General features: G+C 55.7%; 1 pseudogene; it reads right to left on the bottom strand.

Moving 5' to 3' along the window:
• Positions 1-3,168: 3,168 nt before the first annotated feature.
• On the bottom strand, positions 3,169-5,598 carry LOC144124173 (uncharacterized; annotated as a pseudogene).
• Between the last annotated feature and the right edge of the window lie 837 nt (positions 5,599-6,435).

The following is a 6,435-nucleotide window of genomic DNA, read 5'->3' as shown; positions in this document are numbered from 1 at the left end:
GTAGCGAGGTCAGGCCGTCTCGTTGTCGTTACGGCCCGAAATTCTGATTGGCAGTTGAGCGAAGGAGGATGACGATTTTCGTCTTTGGACGAACAAACAAAACTTTATACAGGTGAGATTAGAGTAACATGGATGATAGAGATTAGACAGAACAGGACAAAGGGAGATCAACAACAGAGTGGAGCCGCCAGAGCTCTCCTTGTCAAAAGCTCCTGGCGAGAACCCCTAGCTTCCCGCCAACATCGTCTCTTAACCCCTCAGCTCATCGCTGATTGGGTCGTAGAAGTCGCCAATAGCTGGGCATTTAGGCGGGCCCACCGTGCTTCCAGCGAGACCCACGTGACCCACAAAAGAAAGCACAAAACAAGAAAAGCAAGCGCAGTCGTACACAGCACCTTCCCCTCAGGAAGTCGGACTGCGCTGACAATTCGAGGCAGGCACATCAGCACACGCACAGAACTGTCATTTGTCCCCTTCTCCTGGAAACGGCGTCGGCCAGCAGAGACATAACGAATGGCCAATAGATGGGTCGTCCCGTCGCCAGCGTTGTCTGCAAGTTCGGGGCCGTGTGCGTAATCGAGGTGCTCATCTCTCTTCGCCGCTCGTGGTCCCGGCTTCCCGCGCGTCGCCCAGAAGCGGCGCCGCTCGCTCCCACGGTGAATACGCGGGGTCGGCACCGCCGCCCGCGCAAAGAAAAGAAAGGGAGCGTTTCCCGGAACGCGCTGCGGGGGAAAGGGTCGTTTATGGGACGACACATGCCGCCGCGCTATCACCCAGTAACGAGTACCAGGCCAGCACCTTGGCGCGGGCACTTGTCGGCGTCTCCGTGTCGGCAAACAGCTCGCCGGCCGGCGGGAACACCTGCCTCTTGAGCTCAGCGGCTCTACAACTTCCCCCTCAAGAGGATATCTGGGCTATTAGCACAGACTAGCCGAAAATATGACAAATGAGACACTGAGTTCATGCAAAAAAAAAAAAACGCACCACACAAATACGCTGGGGTACGGGCGTCTTTCACATTGTCCCTCCTCCTTCTCGCCCGTTTCAGTCCCGCAGTCTTGAGTAGGAGTCGGGCAGTTTTCACGGCACCAGCGCGGACACAAAACACAAAAGGAGCACATACACACTGGCTTGCGGGAACGTTCACGTTCGCCGGGGGGCTCAGGCTCGATCTGCTCCCTCCCATGTTACGTTGGGGAGGCGAGACAACGCGTCCGCATTCGCATTGTTGGCCCCTTTCCGGTGGGTGATCGCTACGTTGTAGCGCGGCAGTGCGAGAGCCCACCTCGTCAGCTTTGCCCCATGCGGCGTGCACGCGGTCAAATAAGACAGAGGGTTATGGTCGGAGACGACATTTATTTCCGCCCCAAATACCCAGTAGTCAAATTTTTTCAGCGCCCAGATAACGGCGAAAGCCTCGCGCTCGATTGTCGACCACCTTGACTGTGTCGGAGTAAAGCGGTGGCCGGCGAAGGCAATCGGCCTCTCCCGACCACCATCGTCCATTTGTGCCAGACAGGCGCCAGCTGCGATCTCAGACGCATCTGTGAACAGCCAATAAGGCTTGTTAAGATCCGGAGTGCTCAGCATAGTTGCACGACAGAGTGACATTTTCATTTGCTCGAACGCCCGTTGGGCTTCGTCTGACCAAGGGATTGGGTTTGGTACTCCACGCTTCGTGAGAGCTGTCAGCGGTGAGGCGACTTCCGCGTAACCTTTCACGTACTCACGGTAGTATCCGCAAAGCCCAAGAAAGCTACGGAGCTCCTTTCTTGTCGTTGGCGCGTATATGTCCCGTATAGCGGCGAGTTTGTCAGGGTCTGGTCCGTGCGTGCCTCCTCCCACCACGTGCCCCAAATACCTTATGCGCGCCTGGCCAATCTGACACTTTTGACTACTTACTTTCAGCTTAGCCTCACGTAAAAGACTCATGATTGACTCCAAATGCTCGAGATGCTCTGGCCATGACTGCGAAAAGATCGCAACATCGTCAAGGTACGCCGTGGCATACCCTTGGTGCTTGGACAGAAGTACGTTCATCATTCTTTGGAACGTTGCTGCCGCATTTTTTAGTCCGAAAGGCATGACGCGCCAGGCGTACTGGCCGTCATGCGTCACGAAGGCCGTTAAGTGCTGGCTCTCTTGTTCTACCGGAACCTGCCAATAACCGCGTCGTAAATCTACCACAGTGATACATTTCGACTGGCCTACTTTCATGATGAGTTCCTGGGCGTGCATCATAGGAAAAGCGTCTGTTTTCGTCCCAGCGTTGAGGGCTCTGTAATCAACACATAGACGGACCGAGCCATCCTTTTTACCCACGCATACCACGGGATGCGCGCAGTCGCTTTCGACTGGGTATATCAGCCCTAGCTCTAATAGCTCCTCCACTTGGCGGCTGACCTCCTTACTGAGAAGTTCGGGCACTCGATACGGGAAGGCTCGTTTGGGTCTGTAACCGTCCTCGAGCACGATCCGATGGGTTCCCACTTCCGCGATCCCGGGGGTTTCGCTAAACACCTCTGGGTACCTCGCGAAGAGCTCCGCTACTTCGGAACGTTGTTCTTCTTTGAGATGGGCCATTTTTGTTGCTTCAATCGGAGTTTGTCCTTGAATTCCGGCTTCCGCGCAAGGCGCGTACTCTACGTTTCCAAACTCCTCATCTTCATCGAACACTACGCCTACGTGACTGACTCGCGCGTAATATGGCCGGAGCCGGTTGGCATGTACAACAGACGTCTTTCGCGCCCCAGTATCGATGCGGTAAGAATTTTGTCTCTCTCGTCCTACCACTGGGAACGGCCCCAGCCATTTCGGTGAGAGCTTGCCGCCACGATCTGTGTCGAACAAAAGCACCTGGTCGCCGACATTGTAGCTCTTAACACGTGTAGCCCTGTTGTATGCCTGAGCGTAGCTACCTTGGCGAGCGGTAGCCGTTAGTCTTGCTACCTCAGCCGCTATCTCCATCTGTTCGCGAAGCTGCTGAAGGTATTTCGCGGGCGCCTCTCTGAGTGTACTTGGGACCCGTATCTCACCCGTCCACGTGCGCTGCAGGATCGCGAGCGGTCCGGTCGGATTCCTGCCGTAAAGCAAACGAAACGGGGCCACGCCTGTTGTGTCGTGGGGGACCTCCCTGTATGCCCACAGCACGAATGGGATTAGTTTGTCCTAGTTTTTGGCGTCCTTTCCCATAACATGAAATATCATGTTCTTGAGTACGCGGTTCCACCTCTCGACGGTCCCGTTGCTCTCTGGATGTTCCGGCATAGAAAAGCGGGGCGAACATCCCAGCCTAGCGAGGAACGCCTGTGTGAGCTGCGAGGTAAAGTTTGTTCCCTGATCGCTACATATGACCTCGGGTACACCTGTGCGACTAAACACTGTCAGCAACGCGTCGCACGTCGCTCTTGCTGTTAGTGAACGCAAGCAAATCACTTCAGGCCATCGCGTACATAGGTCCACCAGGCAAAGTGCATACTTGTGCCCTCGCGCGGAAGGCACGTCAATCGGCCCTATTATATCCACGTTAACCACCTGGAACGGGTGTTCCGGCCTAGTGAGGGGAGTGATAGGCACCCTATCTCGGATCGACCTGTCTGATCGTATTTGGCACCCGTGACATGTTTTACAGTGCTGCTTCACTTCCTGTTCGAGGCCAGGCCAATAAAAGCTGTATTTTACCCTTGCCCCTGTTTTGCTGGCCCCGAGATGGCCTCCCCACAGGGACTCATGCGCCAGCAGCAGTACCTCCTGACGTCTTTCGCAGGGCAACACCAACTGCTTAACCCTGGCACCAGCGATCGTGTCCCAGTGGTACAGCAGTCCCTCCGATATGAACATGCCCCCCTTTCCGGATTTCGCGTGAGACCAAGCCTTTCGGAGACTTTCGTCGCTCACCTGCGCTGCACGAAATTTCTCCCGCTGGCTGAGAGTCTCCGGTGCGTCCGTCACTTCCTCATCCCGCAATTCGGCCGGCGGGGCTTCCGCACTTGTTTCAAGTATAGTCGCCTCAGATACCGTTTCGCTTCCTGTACCAAACTAGCTACCGGGCTGGCCAATTGTCGCGTCAGATTTAGGGGTCTCAGCAAAGACTGCCACTACTTCACCCTGGCTGCCTTGTGATAACAGCTCCCAGTCTTCTTTAGACAGAAGACAGTCCACTCCTTCGGCGAGCTTATTGGTCAGTGCACAAATAATCCGCACCTTTTGCGGCTCTAACAGTAACGCGGACGACCTCAGACCGATGGGGAGACTTACTAATTTTGCTTCGATTGTGTTTCCGAAGGCTGCCACTAACCTAATGTTGCCCGTTGTTTCACGATACGTGTTCGGCACAAGGTCCTCCCTCACAACGGTGACCTCACTGCCGGTATCCAGTATGGCCACGGTGGGTACGCCAGCGCAGTCCAGCTGCACTTGTTGTAGCCTGGACTTTCGTATTTCCTCTCGCTGAGGCACCTTGATTTCTGCGACCAAAACGTTCACCGAGTGACTCGCCGGGGCGTCCCTGACAGTCCCTGAGTCTGCTATTGTCACCGCGTTTGCCCGTGCGTCTCTACGATTATCGTCTTTCTTTTGAATGACTCGCGGGCAGTCTTTAGCGAGATGACCTGCAGCTCGACATACGTAGCATGTGGGCTGCCGTTTCCCATCGTGTGCAGCCCGTGATGGGGCCAGCGACGCGCTGCGTGGGCCAGCCTGTTCTCTGCTTGCTGGCTGTGCGCTCGCCTGTCTCACTGCGCGGTTCTTTCCTTTCGCCTGCTCGAAAGTTTGCATCGCCCGCGCAACCTCATCTGGCCTAAGCCATTTCTCGCCCTCGCGTAAGCGAATGTGCTCAAGGCCTTCCGCACTAAGGCTCGCCTTCATTCGGTCAGCTACTATGAGCGAAACCACTTCCTCCTTGGAGCTCGCTTGTCTTGAACGGAGGTAATACTCGAAATAGGTTTTTACCCGTGATGCGAACTGTGCCCATGTTTCATCCTTCCGTTTAGACGCTCCTTCGAACCTCTCTAAATACTCGGGCGGGCTTAGCTGAAGCTCACTCAAGACCGCCGCCTTCACCGCCTCGTAATCACGGCACGCTTCGTCTCCCAGTCCACGCAACAAGTACCTCACCCGCTCCGTTAGAGTCGGAATAATCAAGTGCACCCTACTAGAATCGGGGACGTTGTAAGTCGCAAACATCCGTTCGACTTCATCAAACCATATAGGTACATCTGAGTCGGCTGGCAGCCTTAGTCCCTTAAGGACTTTAGCACACTGAGTGGTCGGGTCCAGGCCTGTCTGCCGCTGCCCGCTCCCATCCGAGACAGGTGGGGACTGCCTGGCACCCCCAAACTCCAGTTCAGCCCTCCTCATCGCTATGCACTCCTCTGCCTCCAGTTTGAGTCTTTGCACCTCAAAATCTAGCTCTAGGCGCCGCAAAGCATAAGAATCCGGTTCTATATCAGCAGCTACCCCGGGGAGCTCACCGCCTGTCTCGACTTGAGCTGTCCCTCCCGGGGGCGCTCTGCTTTCCCCTAGGTTAGATGTTTCATCTGTGGATGTTTTCGGTGTCATGCCGCTCTCCTCTGTCTCACTGTCCGCCGTGCTCGCCATCATGCCCTGCGTCCTAACCATACACCCCTTTAAATTCGAGCCGAGAGTCCTCTAGCGAATCGTAAGAAATCCCGCTCACCAGTGTTGCGTCGACGCTCGCTCCCGTCGGTGCACTCTGCTGCTCCCTGCCGTGAAGCCACTCCCTGCAGGCCGCTTGGGACGACTGTACCCCGAAGGTCCCTGGGTCCCAGTGCCTCTGAAGCTCCGCTGTCACGCAGTTCTGCTGTCGCTGACGGTCCGTCGAGCGCTGTCTTCCGGTGTTCAGGACCCGACACCTCTGGGTCTTCGCTCGAGCCGGAGGCGATGGCTGCCAATCCTGTCGACTGCGCCAGTTGAGGTTCTTTTCTTCCTCGCTTGCTGTTGCGTAGCGAGGTCAGGCCGTCTCGCTGTCGTTACGGCCCGGAATTCTGATTGGCAGTTGAGCGAAGGAGGATGACGATTTTCGTCTTTGGACGAACAAACAAAACTTTATACAGGTGAGATTAGAGTAACATGGATGATAGAGTTTAGACAGAACAGGACAAAGGGAGATCAACAACAGAGTGGAGCCGCCAGAGCTCTCCCTGTCAAAAGCTCCTGGCGAGAACCCCTAGCTTCCCGCCAACATCGTCTCTTAACCCCTCAGCTCATCGCTGATTGGGTCGTAGAAGTCGCCAATAGCTGGGCATTTAGGCGGGCCCACCGTGCTTCCAGCGAGACCCACGTGACCCACAAAAGAAAGCACAAAACAAGAAAAGCAAGCGCAGTCGTACACAGCACCTTCCCCTCAGGAAGTCGGACTGCGCTGACAATTCGAGGCAGGCACATCAGCACACGCACAGAACTGTCATTTGTCCC

Source organism: Amblyomma americanum, chromosome 1, assembly GCF_052857255.1.
Source record: "Amblyomma americanum isolate KBUSLIRL-KWMA chromosome 1, ASM5285725v1, whole genome shotgun sequence".
Lineage (NCBI taxonomy): Eukaryota > Metazoa > Arthropoda > Arachnida > Ixodida > Ixodidae > Amblyomma > Amblyomma americanum.
This window is presented reverse-complemented; position numbering and strand designations above follow the sequence as displayed.